General features: G+C 42.4%; 1 long non-coding RNA gene across 1 annotated transcript in view; it reads right to left on the bottom strand.

Moving 5' to 3' along the window:
- The window catches only part of LOC139035130 (uncharacterized), a 61,989-nt gene that overhangs the window by 24,424 nt on the left and 14,425 nt on the right, over positions 1 to 23,140 (bottom strand). Inside the window, exon 2 of the long non-coding RNA XR_011487653.1 lies at positions 16,471 to 16,568. This is a non-coding gene — a long non-coding RNA (uncharacterized lncRNA). The remainder of the gene's footprint in view (positions 1 to 16,470; positions 16,569 to 23,140) is intronic.

Raw genomic sequence — 23,140 nt, 5'->3', positions numbered from 1 at the left:
TCTAATACCAAGGGATGAGAGGAGACTCCAAGGAAGAGACGTGAGATCTGAAGTCGGAAATGATGAGAGAAGCCTAGACAGGGAGCGGAGACCAGCTCCAAGACAGGATGAAAGGATCCAACATAGAGTCCAGATCCATTTATCAAGGGAAGATGAGAGAAAACAAGTGAGAGACCTGAGTCCTGAACCCCAGAATGAGAGACATCGCCTTAGGGAGCAAACACCAGAACCTAGGGCTGATGAGAGAAGGCAAATTAGGGACCAGAGACCCACTGCAACAGAAGATGACAGGTTTGGAGTGAGAGATCAAACCCTAACACCAAGGGATGAGAGGAGGCACCAAGGAAGAGACGTGAGACCTGAAGTTGGAAATGATGAGAGAAGCCAAGACAGGGAGCAGAGACCAGCTCCAAGACAGGATGAAAGGATCCAACATAGAGTCCAGATCCGCTTATCAAGGGAAAATGAGAGAAACCAAGTGAGAGACCTGAGTCCTGAACCCCAGAATGATGAGCGACAATGCCTTAGGGAGCAAAGACCGGAACTCAGGGCTGATGAGAGAAGACAAATTAGGGACCACAGACCAATTGCAACAGAAGATGAGAGGCTTGGAGTGAGAGTCCTAACACCAAGGGATGAGAGGAGACTCCAAGGAAGAGACGTGAGACCTGAAGTTGGAAATGATGAGAGAAGCCAAGACAGGGAGCAGAGACCAGCTCCAAGACAAGATGAAAGGATCCAACATAGAGTCCAGATCCCCTTATCAAGGGAAAATGAGAGAAACCAAGTGAGAGACCTGAGTCCTGAACCCCAGAATGATGAGAGACATCGCCTTAGGGAGCAAACACCAGAACCTAGGGCTGATGAGAGAAGGCAAATTAGGGACCAGAGACCAACTGCAACAGAAGATGACAGGTTTGGAGTGAGAGATCAAACCCTAACACCAAGGGATGAGAGGAGGCACCAAGTAAGAGACATGAGACCTGAAGATGGAAATGATGAGAGAAGCCTAGACAGGGAGCAGAGACCAGCTCCAAGACAAGATGAAAGGATCCAACATAGAGTCCAGATCCATTTATCAAGGGAAGATGAGAGAAAACAAGTGAGAGACCTGAGTCTTGAACCCCAGAATGATGAGAGACACCGCCTTAGGGAGCAAAGACTGGAACTCAGGGCTGATGAGAGAAGACAAACTAGGGACCAGAGACCACCTACAACAGAAGATGAGAGGCTTGGAGTGAGAGTCCTAACACCAAGGGATGAGAGGAGACTCCAAGGAAGAGACGTGAGACCTGAAGTTGGAAATGATGAGAGAAGCCAAGACAGGGAGCAGAGACCAGCTCCAAGACAGGATGAAAGGATCCAACATAGAGTCCAGATCCCCTTATCAAGGGATGATGAGAGAAACCAAGTGAGAGACCTGAGTCCTGAACCCCAGAATGATGAGAGATATCGCCTTAGGGAGCAAACACCAGAACCTAGGGCTGATGAGAGAAGGCAAATTAGGGACCAGAGACCAACTGCAACAGAAGATGATAGGTTTGGAGTGAGAGATCAAACCCTAACACCAAGGGATGAGAGGAGGCACCAAGTAAGAGACGTGAGACCTGAAGTTGGAAATGATGAGAGAAGCCTAGACAGGGAGAAGAGACCAGCTCCAAGACAAGATGAAAGGATCCAACATAGAGTCCAGATCCATTTATCAAGGGAAGATGAGAGGAAACAAGTGAGAGACCTGAGTCCTGAACCCCAGAATGATGAGAGACACCGCCTTAGGGAGCAAAGACCGGAACTCAGGGCTGATGAGAGAAGACAAACTAGGGACCAGAGACCAAATACAACAGAAGATGAGAGGCTTGGAGTGACAGTCCTAACACCAAGGGATGAGAGGAGACTCCAAGGAAGAGACGTGAGACCTGAAGTTGGAAATGATGAGAGAAGCCAAGACAGGGAGCAGAGACCAGCTCCAAGACAGGATGAAAGGATCCAACATAGAGTCCAGATCCCCTTATCAAGGGAAAATGAGAGAAACCAAGTGAGAGACCTGAGTCCTGAACCCCAGAATGATGAGAGACATCGCCTTAGGGAGCAAACACCAGAACCTAGGGCTGATGAGAGAAGGCAAATTAGGGACCAGAGACCCACTGCAACAGAAGATGACAGGTTTGGAGTGAGAGATCAAACCCTAACACCAAGGGATGAGAGGAGGCACCAAGTAAGAGACGTGAGACCTGAAGTTGGAAATGATGAGAGAAGCCAAGACAGGGAGCAGAGACCAGCTCCAAGACAAGATGAAAGGATCCAACATAGAGTCCAGATCCATTTATCAAGGGAAGATGAGAGAAAACAAGTGAGAGACCTGAGTCCTGAACCCCAGAATGATGAGAGACACCGCCTTAGGGAGCAAAGACCGGAACTCAGGGCTGATGAGAGAAGACAAACTAGGGACCAGAGACCAAATACAACAGAAGATGAGAGGCTTGGAGTGAGAGTCCTAACACCAAGGGATGAGAGGAGACTCCAAGGAAGAGACATGAGACCTGAAGTTGGAAATGATGAGAGAAGCCAAGACAGGGAGCAGAGACCAGCTCCAAGACAGGATGAAAGGATCCAACATAGAGTCCAGATCCCCTTATCAAGGGATGATGAGAGAAACCAAGTGAGAGACCTGAGTCCTGAACCCCAGAATGATGAGAGACATCGCCTTAGGGAGCAAACACCAGAACCCAGGAGTGATGAGAGAAGGCAAATTAGGGACCAGAGACCAACTGCAACAGGAGATGACAGGTTTGGAGTGAGAGATCAAACCCTAATACCAAGGGATGAGAGGAGGCACCAAGTAACAGACGTGAGACCTGAACTTGGAAACGATGAGAGAAGCCAAGACAGGGAGCAGAGACCAGCTCCAAGACAGGATGAAAGGATCCAACATAGAGACCAGATCCATTTATCAAGGGATGATGAGAGAAACCAAGTGAGAGACCTGAGTCCTGAACCCCAGAATGATGAGAGACATCATTTTGGGGAGCAAAGACCAGAACCCAGGAGTGTTGAGAGAAGGCAAATTAGGAACCAGAGACCAACTGCAACAGAAGATCAGAGCCTTGGAGTGAGAGACCAAACCCTAACACCAACAGATGAGAGGAGACTCCAAGTAAGAGACGTGAGATGCGAACTTGGAAACGATGAGAGAAGCCAAGACAGGGAGCAGAGACCAGCTCCAAGACAGGATGAAAGGATCCAACATAGAGTCCAGATCCATCTATCAAGGGAAGATGAGAGAAACCAAGTGAGAGACCTGAGTCCTGAACCCCAGAATGATGAGCGACAACGCCTTAGGGAGCAAAGACCTGAACTCAGGGCTAATGAGAGAAGACAAATTAGGGACCACAGACCAACTACAACAGAAGATGAGAGACTTGAAGTGAGAGTCCTAACACCAAGGGATGAGAGGAGACTCCAAGGAAGAGACGTGAGACCTGAAGTTGGAAATGATGAGAGAAGCCAAGACAGGGAGCAGAGACCAGCTCCAAGACAAGATGAAAGGATCCAGCATAGAGTCCAGATCCCCTCATCAAGGGATGATGAGAGAAACCAAGTGAGAGACCTGAGTCCTGAACCCCAGAATGATGAGAGACATCATTTGGGGGAGCAAAGACCAGAACCCAGGAGTGATGAGAGAAGGCAAATTAGGGACCAGAAACCAACTGCAACAGAAGATGAGAGACTTGGAGTGAGAGACCAAACCCTAACACCAAGGGATGAGAGGAGACTCCAAGGAAGAGACGTGAGACCTGAAGTTGGAAATGATGAGAGAAGCCAAGACAGGGAGCAGAGACCAGCTCCAAGACAAGATGAAAGGATCCAGCATAGAGTCCAGATCCATTTATCAAGGGATGATGAGAGAAACCAAGTGAGAGACCTAAGTCCTGAATCCCAGAATGATGAGAGACATCGCCTTAGGGAGCAAAGACTGGAACTCAGGGCTGATGAGAGAGAACAAATTAGGGACCAGAGAACAACTGCCACAGAAGATGACAGATTTGGAGTGAGAGATCAAACCCTAACACCAAGGGATGAGAGGAGACTCCAAGTAAGAGACGTGAGACCAGAAATTGGCAATGATGACAGAAGCAAAGTCAGGGAACAAAGACTAGCTCCAAGACAGGATGAAAGGATCCAACATAGAGACCAGATCCCCTTATCAAGGGATGATGAGAGAAACCAAGTGAGAGACCTGAGTCCTGAACCCCAGAATGATGACAGACACCACCTTAGGGAGCAAAGATTGACTTTAACAGAAGCTGAGAGCCTGGGATTGAGAGACCAAGCCACAGCACCAAGGGATGACAGGAGATACCAAGTGAGAGATGTGAGACCAGAATCTGGGAATGATGGAAGAAACCAAGATAGAGAGCAGAATCCAGATGCAAGAGTGTATGAAAGACGGCAACAAAGAGACGACAATATCCCCTCTTCAATGGATGATAGAAGACACCAAGATAGAGACCTGAGCCCAGAACCCAACAATGATGGGAGACAGGAATTAAGACCAGAACCCACGAATGGTGTGAGAGGAGAGGTTAGAGAGCAAAGGCCACCTTCAGGAAGGGATGAGAGTCATCTCAGAGGCAACAATGAGAGCAGCTCTGGAAGAAGGCTATCTGTTAGGGAATCCAACTATGAGACAAAAGAGAAGTTAGGGAAAGTACAGAATCTAAAGCATTTTCCCAAGCAGGAAAAAGCTTATCTTGAAGGTCTAGATCCTCAGGAGTCTGCATTCACCAGAAAAATTGGGCCGATTACCTGTGAGGTACACTTTTTTTCCAAACAGAATGGTAACTGGTTATGCTACTGTTTGCATGATCCATCGGGAATTGGAAATGAAGGAAATAAGGAAATCACTTATCCAGATTTGGGGATGTTTAAGGATCACAAGAGTGGAGGAAGCTATGTCAACTCCCCAATCTGGGATCCAGAAGAACAGCTGCACCAAAACAAGGAAGAAAGACGGAAAGATAGTGATGATGACCAGCAGAACAAATCTGGCAACCACAAGCCTGAGAAGAGCTCTGAGGTTTCAAGTGAGTCTAGTTCCTCTGAAGATTCGTCTTGAAGTCACTTCCAGATGTTCCAAGAAATTCTCCCTTTCCAGTTGATTGAGCTGGTTGATTTAGGATTCTTGGCTTTTTCTTTTTCCACGTATCTCAGACATATAGCTGTAATGTGTAATGGGTGGAACTGCTCAACTTTTGGTTTCTGGGACTCTAACATCTTTAAGGAATTGCTTATTGTGGAAAGAAGAATTAAATGTTTTATAATATCCTCCAATAACTCTATAATTTTAACTTTAATGAATAACTCTCAAAGATAATCTGAAGGGACTGCCTATTCAAATTATAAACATTGTAAAAAAATTAACAATAAATAATTAGCAAGCACTCATTTCTCCTTGGGTTTCTTCCATGTTTTTGGAAATTCGTCACTCTGATGTTGAAACTGAGATTAAGTATGATAGTCACAGCCTCTAGAACAGGATTTATTTTTCACTCAGAAAACATGTGTTCCTTCTTCAATTCATTCAGTAATATCCATTATAATATTCATACTCACCTACTAGAGCCCCCAAAAAAGCAAAAACAAGTCCTGCTCTATGCTTCTATGAAAGAAACCTCTAAAACAAACTAAACACTCTAAACACTCAGTCTAAATGTTAAAGGAGGAACAAAATAGATTGTGTAAATGAGAGTAAATGAAGCACAGGTCACAGTATTAAAGTCAGATCAATACAATTTAACATGAAAAGCAATATACGGGGGCTTCCTGGGTGGCTCAGTGCTAAAGAATCCACCTACCAATGCAGGAGCCACAAGTTCAATCCCTAGGCCAGGAAGATACAACATGCCATGGAGCAACTAAGCCCATGTGCCACAACTACTGAAGCCTGCACACCTTAGGGCCTGTGCTCCACAACAAGAGAAGGCACTGCAATGAGAAGCCCAGCACACCACAGCTACATAATAGTCCCCACTCACTGCAGCTAGAGAAAAACCCATGCAGTAGCAAAGACCCTGCATGGCCAAAAACAAACAAACAAATTAATTAATTAATTAAAGTATTTTTAAAAGTGATAGACGAATCCATTTTTATTGTTGAAGGGTACACTCTACCATGAAAATGTGATTATCATTCAATCAATCGACAGCTATTTTATTGAGAAACTACTATGTGTCAGGTACTATACCCTGGTATTAAAGATAAGCTGAAAAGTTGAAAGTGTTAGTTGCTCAGTTGTGTCCACTCTGTGCGACCTCATGGACTATAGCCCACCAGGCTCCTCTGTCCATGGAATTCTCCAGGCAAGAAGACTGTAATGGCTAGCCATTACCCTCTCCAGGGGATCTTCCCAACCCAGGGATCAAACCCGGGTCCACCACATTGCAGGAAGATTCTTTATCATCTGAGCCACCAGGAAAGCCCCAAGATAAGCTGAAAATAAGAAAAAAACCTCTAGTCATGGAGCTAACATTCTAGTGAGGGAAGTCTTGTGTCAAATGTGCCAAATAACACAGCAAAAATAAAAATAAAAAGAAGCTGGAAATATAAGGCAGAACAGACAGAAAAACAATAGGAGTACAGACATATCTTTCTTCATCTTTAGCAGGAAAATAGAAAATAAAAAGATCATAGAAAATTTGTTTGAAGTAGTAGTGAAGAACATGAACTTTGTAGATAAGCCAATCTGGGCTTAATTTCTGACTCCATCATACTAGCTTTATGATGTTGGACAATGAAACCTCTTTAAGTCTTAGTTTCCTCATCTGTAAAACCAATTTCATAAAAATATTATGTGTTAAACGTACTTAAATGCGTCATACACTGCCTGACATATAGAAAGTGCTCGATAGATGTTAGCAATACTATTTTTTTTTTTTTTTTACTATTTTTGATCTAATAGGTATATATGAACTCTACACACTTTGGAAAATACACATATTTTAAGCACCTACAAAAGGTTTATAAAAGCGAACCAAAGATAATTAAAACTGTAATAAACTCACATCTTTGATGATAATGCTATAGAGCTAGAAATTTATAATAGATGATTATATCAAAGATATTTGGGATTTTTTTGGGGGGGGGGATTTTTTTAAGCACTCAAAATAACTCAGTTTAAGAAAAAACATGTAACTGCAATTAAGATAACATTTTTAAATAACAATAAAAAGACAACAAATATTAAAATCTATAGCTACAGCCTTAAGCACTTTATTTACTTAACAGTAAAAAAATGAATAAACTAACCATTTAATTCAATAAACTAAAAAATTAAGACACAAAACAAACAAAAAAAAGCAGGAAGAAGGAAAATACAAAGAAATAAGTAGAAATCCGTGACTAGAAGACAGAATAGCCAATTAATTAATACATGAAAGAATCCAAGATATTTGGAAGATCATTAAAATAATTAAGAAGGAAAAAAGATAATATACATTTGGTGAAATCAAAAACATTGGCTACAAATATAGAACAGAGATGAGTTGTAACAACTTTATTCTTAAAAAGATAGAATAAGAAAAGAAAGGAGAGAGGGAGAGAAGAAAGGGAAAGAAAAAAGAGCACAGAAAACCTGGGGCGAGGGGGTTGGGGAATGGATTTCTCTGGGAAAACTGATTCCCAAAGAGGTATAACCATAGAAAAAATTTAGAAGATTGTCAAATAATCACACTCTCAGAAGCTCCAGGCAAAACTGTTTCTCAGGTAAAACTGCTTCTCAGGTTTCAAACAATCATGGAATAATAATTCCCACATGATTTAAACCATATCAGAGAATACAAACATGAATAGTACTTTATAATTTTTTTCAAAGGTAGCATAACCCCAAAAACAAAACCCCAAAGCTCCCTGAAAACTACAAATTTATAAATACAAAAATTCCTGAATAAAATTCTAGCCAAAAGCAGTTTTCCTTTTCACTTGGATGCCATGAAAGAATAATACATGCTGTCAGGTAAAATTCACTTCAGGAAGACACATATATAATGGAATATAATATATATATTAATATTAACATATACCTTAATATACATATGTTGTTTTCTTCCTAGGAAATTTAAGAGGATGGACTGAAAAACCATTAGATCTAAAGTTTAGTAACACATTATAGAGTAAACATACCAAAAAAAACCCCATCAACTTTATAATAACAATAACATGATTCACTTAGGGGTAAATCATGTGAAATGTGTCTATGATATAAAACTGTCCTAAAGCACATAAACTCTAATACATGAAGACTTGTTTTGTTCTTGGATGGGAGGCCTCATTGTTAAAAGATGACAATTATCCTCTTATAAGTTTATACCTTGAAAAGGAACTGTGCAAAAATAATATAATAATATACTTTTAGAACTATACAAAAGTGATTTAATATTTATCCAGGAGATATAGAGGCAAATCAAACCAGTGAATCTGAAAGGAGAGCAACACTGAATATTCATTGGAAGGAATGCTGCTGAAGCTCCAATACTTTGGCCACGTGATGCGAAGAGCCGCCTCATTGGAAAAGACCCTGATGCTGGGAAAGATTGAGAGCAGGAGAAGGGGGTGAAAGAGGATGAGATGGTTGGACGGCATCACAAGTTCAAGGGACATGAGTCTGAGGAAACTGGGGGAAACAGTGAAGGACAAGTTCAGTCACTCAGTCGCGTCTGACTCTTTGTGACCCTGTGGACTGCAGCACACAGGTGTCACAAAGAGTCAGACGCGACTGAGTGACTGAACAACTAGACCAGAGATTCTACAGCGGGGAGGATGTCCCTATCTTATTATTTACCCATACCCACCTAGGCAATTACAGGCATTCATTCAGTATCATTACTCTAATGAATGAACTCTAATTTCTCTCCCTATTTCTGCTGTCCAAACCCTCCTCCAGCTGCTCCATGGAGTCTTGGCCTTCACCCAGCTCAACCTGCTCACCCATGATATATTGCTAGTCAGTAGCTCCTTAAAAGCCACCTAGAAAGGACCCCATCTGGGAGGCATGTGGGCCTCGAAATTTCAAGCCTGGGGCTTGTGCGCCACCTAATGGTGACTGACTGCAATGTTGCGAGTATCATCATCAGTCGATAGGAAATGCACAAAGGACCTTCATCTTCACTGCCCTGACCCTGGGCTGGCAGGGAGAGATGACTTCGTGTGTCCCTTATTGGAATTGCAAACAGACACAAGATGCTCACTTTCCCTTCACCTGTAACTGAGGTTGTAGGCCAGACAGTGCTTCACAGTTCTTAAACCCAGATCCTTTAAGGCTAAGTATTCCTACTACATTTCTTTATTCTAAGATATTGTGGGTTATAAGAGGCACCACTGGCTTAAAAGCAGCATTTTTGTTGGGGATTAGAGGGAGCATTATATTAAATGTGCATTTCAATTCTAAAACACGTGAATTTCAGCGATATTGTAACATATGAATAAATGTAGAATGTGGCAGACATATACAATATCTCTTGATAGGAAGAGTGGTGTCCACTACAGGCTTTGTGTTCATTTCAGCAGCTATTATTCTGTTTATGATCACAGCCAGCTCTGGAGGGCAAGTGTTTCAAAAATCACTACCCAGAGGAGTCCCACTGCCAGCCATCTGTTGAAAAATGAAGAAAACTATATGGAAGGACAGACCAAGATAGAACTACAAAAATGACTTCTACCAGTGGAGAGATGCAGTGCTAAGTGGCAGTTATTCATGTGTTAAGGACCACAGCTGTAGACTGAGAACTGCCTTACCAGCTCCCATCCTGAAACTTCCTGAGCCCTGCAACTTGTTCAGCAGGTAAGTTTAGAGCTAGAAATGAACACCCCACCCCATCCCACCTTCTGGGTGGGTACAGGCTCAGGAATGTGAGTTAAAAGGGAGGGAGTGTTACTATAATAGCAAAATATCTCTTTGAAGTGGAGCTGCTGAGAAAAATGTCTTGACATGAGTTCAGGATGGAAGGTAAGTTCTAGGGGGTCCACCTAAGTGATAAAAGATGACTGATAAACTGACACTCATGAAAAGAGAAATCTGGGTTTCTTCCAAGAGGGAAGCAGAAAGGAGGGAGGAGTCCACAGGTGTGAGGTGTGATATATCCTTTTTCAGGACCCCCAAATTTACACAAAATCACAGATGCTGGTGTGGATGGTTTTTTGGTATAAATGTAAAAAGAGGTTGAATTATCTGTATCAAGGAAGCAGAAAACCAATAAAGGTAGGAGGCAGCCATGAGAATACAAACCTTGGGGATACACAGAGATCACCCAGAAGGTTTAGAATTTCTGCTGGCCAAAGTTTAGTGTGGGGATGGTTCTAGTTAATTTCATTCAGTCCGGAGAGTCAGACCATTTCTAGCTGACCTATGGGCAATACAAGTCAAGGGCTTCTGCAAATCTTCACTGTCCTCAACTCTGTATCTTTAAGCCAAGCTGACCTGCCTATTGACCTAGCCACCAACAGCAGCAAGACAACACAGAATAGCACCCCTGACATTAATTAAAAGGCAAGGCTAGAACCCCCTCGGGCTTCACAGGTGGCGCTAGTGGTAAAGAACCCACCTGCCAATGCAGGAAATGTAAGAGATGCGGGTTCAATTCCTGGGTCAGGAAGATCCCCCGGAGGAGGACATGGTAACCCACTCCAGTATTCTTGCCTGCAGAAGCCCATAGACAGAGGAGCATGGCAGGCTACAGTCCATAGGGTCACAAAGAGTTGGATACAACTGAAGCGACTTAGCACGCACACACAGAACCCCCTCTCTGCTTCCATTCTGATCCAGGAACCCGTATCTGTTGCACTTCAGCTTGATGTCCTAATTTCACACCTGCCCCTGTCCTTTAGTCTTGGTGTAGTATATTTCTCATCTATGACTCCTACTAACCCAAATTCAACCCTCTGATTCATTCACTAGTATAACTGATTTATATCTAGGGTAGCTTAAACCACTTTACCTTGAGGGAAATCTAACTCCCAAGACCCCCGTGAAGTGGAGAAGGGAATTATGACTACACATGTTATTCCAGTAAGTCACACCAAAGATTCTCACGTGGGATCCGGGACCACCTACATCCTAAGCCCCTAGCTGATAAGTGAGACTTAAGATGCTTAAGATGCAGACTCATGACCTCCTGAATTAGAATCTCTGAATGTGCAGCCCAAGCATCTGAATCATCAGCAAGCTCCAAAGGTAAGTCTTATGTACACTGAAGTCTGAGAACCACCCTCCCAAACAAATGGCATATACTTAAGTGGAGACACTGTCACAGTTAGGGACTGAATGCTCTTGGCTAGCTAGACACTCCAATCAAATAGACTCCAGTTACCCCATGCGGCCATTAGAAATGAGGAGGCAGATTGTTCAGTGATATGAAAAGGTATTTACAATGTCATTGTTGCTGCTGTTCAGTCGCCAAGTCAAGTCTGACTCTTTGTGACCTCATGGAATAGAGCATGCCAGGCTCCCCTGTCCTTCATTACCTCCCCGAGTCTGCTCAGACTCATGTCCATTGAGTTGGTGATGCTACCTAATCATCTCATCCTCTGCTGTGCCCCTTTCCTTTGGCCTTCCATCTTTCCCAGCATCAGGGTCTTTTCCAGTGAGTAGGCTCTTCGCATCAGGTGGCCAAAGTATTAGAGCTTCAGCTTCAGCATCAGATTTTCCAATGACTATTCAGGATTGATTTCCTTTAGGATTCACTGGCTTGATCTCCTTGCAGTCCAAGGGACTCTCAAGAGTCATCTCCAACACCACAGTTCAAAAGCATCAATTGTTCAGTGCTCAGCTTTCTTTATGATCCAACTCTCATATCCGTAAATGACTATTGGAAAAACCAGAGCTTTGACTATACAGACTTCTGTCAGCAAAGTGATGTCTCTGCTTTTTAACACTCTATCTAGGTTTGTCATAGCTTTCCTTTCAAGGAGCAAGCATCTTTGAAGTACATGGCTACAGTCACCATCCACAGTGATTTTGGAGCTCAAGAAAATAAATGTCACTGCTTCCACTTTTTCCCCTTCTATCTGCCATGAAGTGATGGGATAGATGCCATGATTTTAGTTTTCTGTATGTTGAGCATCAAGCCAGCTTTTTCACTCTCCTCTTTCACTTTCATCAAGAGGCTCTTTTTTTGCTCTTCACTTTCTGCCATTAGAGTGGTATCATCTGCATATCTGAGGTTATTGATATTTTTCCCAGCAGTCTTGATGCCAGCTTGTGATTCATCCAGCCTGGCCATTTCATGTGATGGACTCTGCACACAGGGCTTCCCTGGTGGCTCAGTGGTAAAGAATATGCCTGCCACTGTAGAAGACACAGGTTCAATTCCTGGGTCAGGAAGATCCCCTGGAGAAGGAAATGGCAACCCACTCCAATATTCTTGCTGGAGAATCCCATGGACAGAGGAGCCTGGCAGGCTGCCGTCCATGGGGTTGCAAAGAGTTGGACACAACTTAGTGACTGAACAACAATAACACTCTATGTATACGTTAAATAAGCAGGGAGACAACATACAGCCTTGTCATACTCCTTTCCCAATTTGGAACCAGTCAGTTGTTCCATGTCTGGTTCTAATTGTTGCTTCTTGATCTGCATACAGATTTCTCGGGAGACAGGAAAGGTGGTCTGGTCCTCCCATCTCTAAGAATTTTCCACAGTTTGTTGTGATCCACACAGTCAAGGGCTTTAGCGTAGTCAATGAAGCAGAGGTAGATGTTTTCCTGGAGCTCTCTTGCTTTCTCTATGAGCCAACAAATGCTGGCAATTTGATCTCTGGTTTCTTTGACACTTCAAAATCCAGGTTGTACATCTAGAAATTCTCAGTTCACATCCTGCTGAAGCCTAGCCTGAAGGATTTTAAGCATAACTTTGTTAGCATATGAAATGAGCGCAGTTATACAGTAGTTTGAACATTCTTTGACACTCCCCTTCTTTGGGATTGGAATGAAAAAACCTTTTCCAGTCCTGTGGCCACTGCTGAGTTTTCCAAATTTGCTGACATATTGAGTGCAGCACTTTAACAGCATCATCTTTTAGGATTTTTAAGTAGCTCAACTGGAATTCCATCACCTCCACTAGCTTTGTTGGTAGTAATGCTTCTTAAGCCCACTTGACTTTATACTCTAGATGTCTGGCTCTAGATGAGTGATCACACAATCATGGTTATCCAGATCATTAAGACCTTTTCTGTATAGTTGTTCTGTGTATTCTTGCCACCTCTTCTTTTTTTTCTTTTTTTTAATTTTTTTTAATTTTTTTTTTTTTGGCACCTCTTCTTAATATCTTTTGCTTCTGTTACTTACCATTTCTGCCCTTTATGGTGCCCATTCTTGCATGATATGTTCCCCTGATCTCCAATTCTCCTGAAGAGATCTCTAGTCTTTCTCATTCGATTGCTTTCCTCTATTTCTTTGCATTGTTCTATTTCTTTGCCTTCTTATCTCTGCTTGCTATCTCTGGAGCTCTGCATTCAGTTGGGTATATCTTTCCCTTTGTCCCTTGCCTTTCACTTCTCTTATTTCTCAGCAATTTGTAAAGCTTTCTCAAACAACCACTTTGCATTCCTGCATTTCTTTTTCTTGGGGATGGTTTCGTCACTGCCTCCTATATAATGTTACAAAACTCCATCCATAGTTCTTCAGGTGCTCTGTCTACCAGATCTAATCCCTTGAATCTACTCATCACCTCCACTGTATAATTATAAGGGATTTGATTTAGGTCATACCTGAATGACCTAGTGGTTTTCCCTACTTTCCTCAGTTTAAACCTGAACTTTGCAATAACGAGCTCATGATCTGAGCCAGTCAGCTCCAAGTCTTGTCTTTACTGACTATATAGAGCTTCTCCATCTTTGGCTGCAAAGAACATAATCTGATTTCAGTAGTGACCATCTGGTGATGTCCATGTGTAGAGCCGTCTCTTGTGTTGCTGGATAAGGGTGTTTGCTATGATCAGAGTGTTCTCTTGACAAAACTTTGTTATCCTTTGCCCTGCTTCACGTTGTACTCCAAGGCCAAACTTGTCTGTTATTCTGGGTATCTTTTGACTTCCTATTTTTGCATTCCAATCCCCTATGATGAAAGGGACGACTTTTTTTTTTTTTTTTTTTTTTGGTGTGCAGATGGTGACTGTAGCCATGAAATTAAAAGACGCTTGCTCCTTAGAAGAAAAGCTATGAACAACTTAGAGAGCATATTAGAAAACAGAGACATTATTTTGCCAATAAAGGCCTGACTAGTCAAAGCTATGGCTTTACCAGTAGTCACATATGGATGTGAGAGTTGGACTATAAAGAAAGCTGAGCACTAAAGAACTGATGCTTTTGCACTGTGGTATTGGAGAAGACTTTTGAGAGTCCCTTGGACTGCAAGGAGATCAATCCAGTCAATCCTAAAGGAAATCAATCCTGAATGTTCATTGGAAGGACTGATGTTGAAGATAAACCTCAAATACTTTGGCCACCTGATGCGAAGAACTGACTCACTGGAAAAGACCCTAATGTTGGGAAAGATGGAAGGCAGGATGAGAAGGGGATGACAGAAGATGAGATGGTTGGATGACATCACCAACTCAATGGACATGAGCAAGCTCTGGGAGTTGGTGACGGACAGGGAAGCTTGGCATGCTGCAGTCCATGGGGTCACAAAGAGTTGGACATGACCGAGTGACTGAACAGAACTAGATGGTGTTGTAGATCTTCGTAAGACAGGTTAACTTCAGCTTCTTCAGCATCAGTGGCTGAGGCACAGACTTCAATTACTGTGATGTTGAATGGTTTGTCTTGGAAACGAACCAAGATCACTCTATCATTTTTAAGGTTGCACTCAAATATACATTTTGAACTTTTTTGTTGACTATGAGGGCTACTTCATTTCTTCTAAGGGATTCTTGCCCACAATAGTAGATATAATGGTCATCTGAATTAAATTCACCCATTTCCTGTCCTTTTTACTTCCCTTTCACTGATTCCTAAGATGTCAGTGTTCAATCTTGCCATCTCCTGCATCAACCTTGATTCACAGAATTAACATTCCAGATTCCTATGCACTATTGTTCTTCTCAGCATCAGACTTTACTTTTACCACCAGACACATCCACAACTGAGTGTCATTTCCACTTCTGCCTAGCTACTTCATTTTTTCTGGAGCTATTAGCTATTGCCCTTCACTCTTCCCCAGTATCATACTGGACACCTTCTGACCTCAGGGACTCATCTTCCAATGTCATATCTTTTTGCCTTTTCATACTGTCCATGGATCCCCTTCATGGATCACAGCCATGTCATGGCAAAGGGGTTTGTGTAACTCAAGCTGTGAGCCATGCCATGCAGGGCCACTCAAGACAGATGGGTCATAGAGAAGAGTTCTGACAGACATGGTCCACTGGAGGAGGAAATGCCAACCCGTTCCAGTATTCTTGCCTAGAGAACTCCATGGACTGTATTTACAATGTATAGTCACATTAAAACAATCAAGGGTTATCCCACATTTGTGTGAAACAGCAATGTTCACATGTTATGCATAGAACACAAGTTGGGAAGAACACACACTGAAAAATTAACCTTGATGATAGAATTGTATGTGTTTCCTCTCTCACTCACTCCTTCACTCCCTCTTTCTTTCTTTCTTTCTTTCTTTCTTTCCTGTCTGCAATTTCAGTATTTTTGCAACAGGTACCAAAGTACATATGCATAATGAGATCTCTGTGAGAGCAGGAACTTTGTTTTGTTCCCTGTAAATCTCTGTGCCCTAGAAAAGACTCTGGCATGGGAAGGTCCTTGATATGTACATGCTGAATAAATAAATAATAAAGAGAAATTAACTTTTAAAGAAATTCCAAATATGACCTAACTTAATGAACCTTGAATACAGATATGATTTCTGATACCAGGTTACTATACTATAAATAAATGGCTTTGGCTGAGGGTGTTTGCTGTGTGCTGGGTGAATTCACAATTAAACAGTGATGTTGCTTATATATTTGTAGTTGACACTTTGAATGAACACATATTTCATTTATGAAGTAGTGTGAACAGCATTTAACATTTAACAGAACAGATCCACAAGGTCACATACCTCACTGGGCAGGCCATGTGAAACAAGCGCAGAAACAGGCCCGCGGGATTTGGCCATCGGAAGGCCTTTTTCAAAAAGTACAGTAGCCTGATGATAACAAAGCCAAATTTCATAAACATGAGAAATGAACGGAGCTGAGAGAGAGCAGATATCACATGAACACTACTCACATATGGACATATAATTAAGAAATAAAGAGAGGAGAGTAGGGAGGCCAGTTATTAAGTGAATGTCTGTTGACATCAAAACTACTCTTCTGCACACTTTGGGGAGTCAGGCCTGGGACTCTACTTTGCAGCTGAATCCCAGTTACCTCTGCCAATGGAGATCTTAGAAGAAGACCAGAAGAGGAGAGGAACTTACATGGTTTCCGGGGCCCCACAGCATTATGCCAGCTTCATTTCTTCACCTGGCAGGGTGGTTTCCCCACACAGGAACTCCATATACGCAAATGAGAAGCCCTGCAGAAGGAATATGAACTAGCTTGGGTGTTGTTCGCCAAAGGCAGCTGAATCCAGTGTGCAGTTTTCTCAACCTCACAGAACCAGCAAGAAGCACCCCTTCTCAGAGGCTTAAGTCTCAGAGCCCCTCCTCCAGCCTTCTGATATTTTCAACCTCTCCCCTTGGAAGTTAGCTGTGGGGGTAACTGCTGGTTCCTGAAACTGCTACTCTCATATACCTTAGAGTTCTCTTTACCCTTTAAGTTATCTAGTTATTGAGTCTCTCTGTTGAATTCTTTCTGTTAAAATAACTGGTATGTAACAAACAACCCAATTAAAAAATGGGCAGAAGAACTAAAGAAACATTTTTCCAAAGAAGACCTACAGATGGCCAATAACACATAAAAAGATGCTCAACATCATTAATTATTAGAGAAATGCCAATCAAAACTACAATGTATCACCTCATACCAGTCAGAATGGCCACCATCAAAAAGTCAACAAATAATAAATGCTGGCGAGGTTACAAAGGGGGAACCCTCCTACACTGTTGGTGGGAATGTAAATTGGTGCAGCCGCTATGGGGAACAGTATGGGAGTTCCTTAAAAAGCTAAAAATAGAGTTACCATATGACCCAGCAATCCCATGCTTGGATATATATCCAGAAAAGATGAAAACTCTAATTCAAAAAGATAGATGCACCCCAGTGTTCATAGCAGCACTGTTTACAATGGCCAAGACAAAGAAACAACCTAAGTATTCACTGACAGATGAATGGATAAAGAAGATGTGGTACAAATATACAATGGGATACTACTTAGTCATACAAAGAATGAAATTACACGGCAATATGGATGGACCTAGAAATTTTCATACTAAGTGAAGTCAGACAGAGAAAGACAGTATCATATGACATTACTTGTGCGTAGAATCTTTAAAAATAACACAAATGAACTTTTTTGCCAAAACAGAACAGACTCACAGATAAATATATGGTTACCAAAGAAGAAGGGGGTTTGATAAATTAGTAGTTTGGGATTGATGGATAATACAACAAGAACCTACTATATTGCACCAAGAACTATATTCAATATCTTGTTACCTATAATGGAAAAAAATCTGCTATAAACCTGAAATTACCACAACATTATAAATCAACTAACTGTACTTCAACTAAAAAAAAAAAAAAATAGTAGCTGGTGTATTTTTACCCGTCAGGGAATGTTTGACAGAAGGATTCCTACATGCTGTTTCTCATAAATCCTCTGTTCCTTATCAGCTTCTGCCAGAAGCGAGTAGAACTGCACGCAGCTCCCAGGACTGAGGTCACTGCATGAGACAGGCTTGGATCTCCTTTAGTAAAACATTCTCTTTACGACAAAACTACTTAGTCTTGCCCCCCCTTTCTTGAGATATGGATTGTCTCCTGACCTTGTGACCATTATTATCCTTTGTTCCCTTGGTAATGGTTACTGTATGTTTGGTTTTCTGATCTTTATCATTGTCGTAAGAAACTTCTTGTACCACAGCCTATGTATACTCACAGAAAAATCATTAAAACACCTTTGCTCCATCAGAGCTTGGGTCCCTGTGTCTTTCTTTCTCTCTCTCTCTCTCTCTCTCTCCCTCCCTCCAGCTCTCTCTTTCACTTTCTTATGGTTGACTCCGGACCGCCAGGTCCCAGTCCATTAAAGGACCCCAACATTTACCTGCTGCTTGATACATAGGAGATAATGGTTTCTTCATATATATTAACAAAGCTAGAGTGTATGTATAGACTATGATAAAGGAGCCCCTAGGGAGAGGGGTCAAAGAAACAGAAAACAGGAGAAAAACTATGGCCAAAGTCAGAGAGTATATAAAAGAGGCAGGATCAATCAAGGGCAGGAGGGGTGCTAGCCTAGAAGTGAAGAGGGGTAAAGAGGTGAGGATGGGTGTGGATGGCAGAAGTGGAGGAAACTGTGCCTAAGAGCCTTGTTTTTCTTCCAGAATTAGGAGGAAAACGCCTCTACAGGGGTGGGAGGATGAGAGGAGAGAAGCATCATCAAATGTGGAGAGGTCCCTGAGGATAACGAAGAAATTTACTAATCAAAGACGAGCAAAGTGACTGATAAGAATACAAGCTGAAGTATACTAACACATATATATGGAATTTAGAAAGATGGTAACGATAACCCTATATGCAAAACAGAAAAAGAGACTCAGATGTATAGAACAGACTTGTGGACTCTGGGAGAAGGCGAGGGTGGGATGTTTCAAGAGAACAGCATTGAAGCATGTATATTATCTAGGGTGAAACAGATCACCAGCCCAGGTTGGGTGCATGAGACAAGTGCTCGGGCCTGGTGCACTGGGAAGACCCAGAGGGATCGGGTGGAGAGGGAGGTGGGAGGGGGGACCGGGATGGGGAATACATGTAAATCCATGGCTAATTCATTTCAATGTATGACAAAAACTACTGTAATGATGTAAAGTAATTAGCCTCCAACTAATAAAAATAAATGAAAAAAAAAAAAAAAAGAATACAAGCTGAAGTGGGAAGAATAGGATCCATGACTCCTTGCTCTGCCTCACTGTGCCCAGCCACGGCTGGGGGGGGGGGGGGTGCAGCGAGGGTACACGACGATGAAGGTCGTGAGGGTGCTGTTGGACAGACAACCACTGCAAGACACAACTGAAGCTGAGACTTCCCTGGTGGTCCAGTGGCTAAGACTCTGTGTTCCCAATGCAGGGATCCTGGGTTCAATCCTTGGTCAGGGAACTAGATCACACAAGCCACGACTGAGAGTTTGCATGTCACAGCTGAAGATCCCGCTTGCTGCAGCTAAGACCCAGCACAGCCAAATAAATATATATTAAAGCAAAAGACAAAACAAAGACATGACTGAATGGAAATGAGACTGTCGTTGACTGAATTGCTCAGGGAGTCCATGGAGTTGGCCTGGGAGGTCAGGAAAAGAGGCCTAAGTGTACTTGACAGACAGATCGATGAGAGGGTCAGGGACTCCGTGAGCTGAAAGCAGATGAGGAGGTGAGGCCCACCTCAGCTCTTGTAAGACCACAGTGTTGGCATCTGAACTAATGACGCTTGCCACCTGGAAAGAGGACCATTTCTCCTTTACATACATGGCTGATTTCTTCCCCAACAGAACCTCCAGATACTGGGAGAATAAAAGGAAATTATGTCAGACAAACATTGGGTTTTGTTGTAAACTTTAAAGAAAAGTGTACTTTACATTTTGACTTTCCTTTTTCAGCAGCTGTATCTATTTGCAAAGATTTCTTCTTCTTTCCTAGAGTTCTTCTAAAGAACAAAGGGAAGACTGAATGACTTTTTTTTTAAGTAGAATAAAGTTCTTTGTGTCTTCTAATTACCATATTGGGTCCATTGGACCACTTTAGAAACTAAGCTATATTTTGGATTCCCAGGTGGTTCAGTGGTAAAGAATACACCTGCCAATTCAGCAGACACAGGAGACACTGGTTTGATTCCTGGGTTGGGAAGATCCCCTGGAGGAGGAAATGGCAACCCACTCCAGTATTCTTGCTGGGAAAATCCCATGGACAGAGGGGCCTGGCAGGCTACAGTCTGGTTGGACATGACTGAGCACACACGCATAAGCTACATTTTGAAGTCTTAGTGATCATATTTTTTCTCTATCATGAAACATCTCAAGATATGAGAAAACAGGAATGACAGGAACACTAAGAAGACACCACAAAGGTGAAACAAATCATTGTGACAGCATCTGTAACAAACTTCAGTTTTCACAGGCAGTACCCAAAGCATTGCATCATCTCTCAAAAAGTTATTTTTGAAAGTTTCTATGTATGCTGTTGATTTGTTTTTAGCTTTTCTTGAGCACAGTTGAAAAGTTAGAATTTTTCATTTTGCTCACCTAGTGGCAAAGAGGAGAAAGCTGGCAAAAGAACAAATCTCACAACTATCACATGAACTAAAAAATAAATGTGAAGAGACCCACAGCAAGCCCTCTAATGACCACAGCAAAAGTTATCATATAAGTGATCATATAAATTGATCATATAAACTGGTCATAATCAATTTTTAATGACAACCCACTCCAGTACTCTTGCCTGGAAAATTCCATGGACTGAGGAGCCTGGTAGGCTACAGTCCATGGGGTTGCAAAGAGTCGGACACGACTGAGCGACTTCACTTTCACTTTTCATCATAAACTCAGACTTTGCATCTTCAGATGACAATATTCCCAGTGAATTTACTCAAGCTCAGGGATAAATGCCTGGGAGAGCAAGACATGGTCTCATTGAGATATTGTTACCTCACTGGTTACCAGGATTTATTCTGCTGCTCTGGCTGGATAGTTGGGTGAGGACTGCCCTCCTCACACCTTGGTGTCTGCCTCTCCCAAAACTGAATGCTGGGTAGTGGAAGATGGCATTCCCTGACAGTAAGAGAATTAGTTCATAAAAGGAATATAAGTAGCTATCCTCCCTCCAAATAAGCTTGCAGGAATCAATAAGTGAAGAATGTTTCTAAGAGCAAAGACAAATATAGTATTTTCATCCAGCTAGTTACTCAACAAGAACTGTGTTACACAATATTATGCATGAACCTTACTCAACCATTTTGCTAAAAAGACATGTGACATTATTCTTTCACCTCATATTTATGCAGTAAAATTTACTTGATGTATTTGCCATATTGATGCTGAAGGCAGGTGCATATAACAGGGCAACTGGAAAGAAATAGTTGATACAGAAATAAAAAACATTCATTGGATTGATCATTTGGTATTTATAAAAATAAAAATATTTTGCAATTATGGAATAAAGATGATGTATATATGTGAATGTATATACACATCAAACATACACACGCATACAAATATATGTGTGTATCTTCAAATCCAGGAAAATAGGGAATAAATGGGTTTGCTATATCTAATAAAGTTATTTTCACTATTTCCTTATTCTTCTATAAATTATAAAATGATTCAAAAGATAGATAGACAGATAGACCACTCTGGACCCAGATGGTAAATGGTGATAATTATTTCTCCTGGTATATTAAGGTTTTAAGGCCTCATATGATTCCTATAATTTGACAGCTTCTTCTAGTTGAAACCTGTAATGAATTAGGTGTGTCCATGAAATAAATTAGGTATGTCTGCCCCACCCTCCCATCACTAGCTCTGCAACCCAGGGTAACTCCAACCCTGAAGTCACAGGCCTGCCACCTTCTGAGATTGTGAACAATGAAGGCGGATGGAGATCATGAGGTACAACAGCCTTTCTTTCTGGCAACGTCTGGGGCAGGACTTCCTGGCCTTTTTATAGCCTTCAAGTATTTGTGACAACAGGTGGTGCTCACATCTCTAAATTATTACAGTTCTGGCTACCAAGGTGTCCCAAGTCAGGAAATCAAGTGGAGCCCCACAGAGCCCAAACACCCCTAGGGCTGGGACCACTGAGCCCTTCGCCGCCCCCATCAGGGGCCCACCCGCTCCCCTCCCCATCCACCCACAAGCTCTCCAGAGAGATGAAGAAAACTGCAACTCAGACATTACATGCTCCTGAGTCACTTCCTGGGTAGCGGCTCTGAGCCTCTCTCCTGCCCCAGGCCCCAAATCCTGCATGAGCAAACGTAATTTTTTCCACTCGGACCATCAAAACCACCACAGTTTCCGGTTCACGGCTAGATCTCTTACTGATCAGCTTGGCTTCGAAGGGAGAGACACAGCAGCAGGTCTTCCTCCGTAGAGAATAAAATCAGGAGACAAACTTAGAGTGCTCCTCTCAGCTCCTGATTTTTGGGACCAGAACTGGAGGCGCTCCGCAGGCGCTCGGCCCTGCTTTGCCCAACCCCCCTCTCCTCCCCACCCCAGCCTACTCTGTTCCTTGGTGCACGTACCTAGCACAGGGTATAGGCTCAATAAATATTTACTGACTAAACAATCTTCCCATCCCCACAACCTGAGCCTGTTTAACAGAGTTTCTTTCCTGTTTTAAGTTTGCCACTGAAAAATGCATGCTGCCTTGCTCTAAAAGAACATATGCTTTTCTTTCTTCCTCTAAGGAGCACCCACCAAACCACAAGGAGAGGCCACACTCTGGATCATAGCTGGGAAATCACAGATCTTTCTAGCAGTAGGGACTTGACTAAGAAACTGGTCATTCCTGTTCCTGAGGCTGACTGATATTTTTGCTTTGGCTTCTGATCAAGGGCTGACTAAGCAACAGAGAGGGATTTTGCCAAGAGCCAATTCACTCATTGTGGAGCAAAGGGAGTTCTCTACACTGGGCTGGAAATGAGGAAAGGGTGGCTGAAGGAAGCCAAGCAGAACCAAAGCAACATTACCAGCGGGCTCCAGAAATGCCTCACATCTAGGAAGAAACACAAGAATGCACCACTGCAGTTAACCCCTTTGATTCCATTTCATGTTTTATGTCTCAGCTGACTTGCTGATCCCCAGACCTAAGAAGTGACTTGCTTTCTCTATCAAAAACTACTAACCCATGAAGGACAGTTTTGCAACACCTGTCAAAAATGTAAATGCTCCTATCCAGGTAATCACTGATACTACGTCCAAGAATTTCTCCTCAGTTATGC

This window comes from Odocoileus virginianus, chromosome 5 (assembly GCF_023699985.2).
Source record: "Odocoileus virginianus isolate 20LAN1187 ecotype Illinois chromosome 5, Ovbor_1.2, whole genome shotgun sequence".
NCBI classification, from domain to species: domain Eukaryota; kingdom Metazoa; phylum Chordata; class Mammalia; order Artiodactyla; family Cervidae; genus Odocoileus; species Odocoileus virginianus.
The sequence above is the reverse complement of the archived record's forward strand: the minus strand, read 5'-3'. Positions and strand labels throughout refer to the sequence as shown.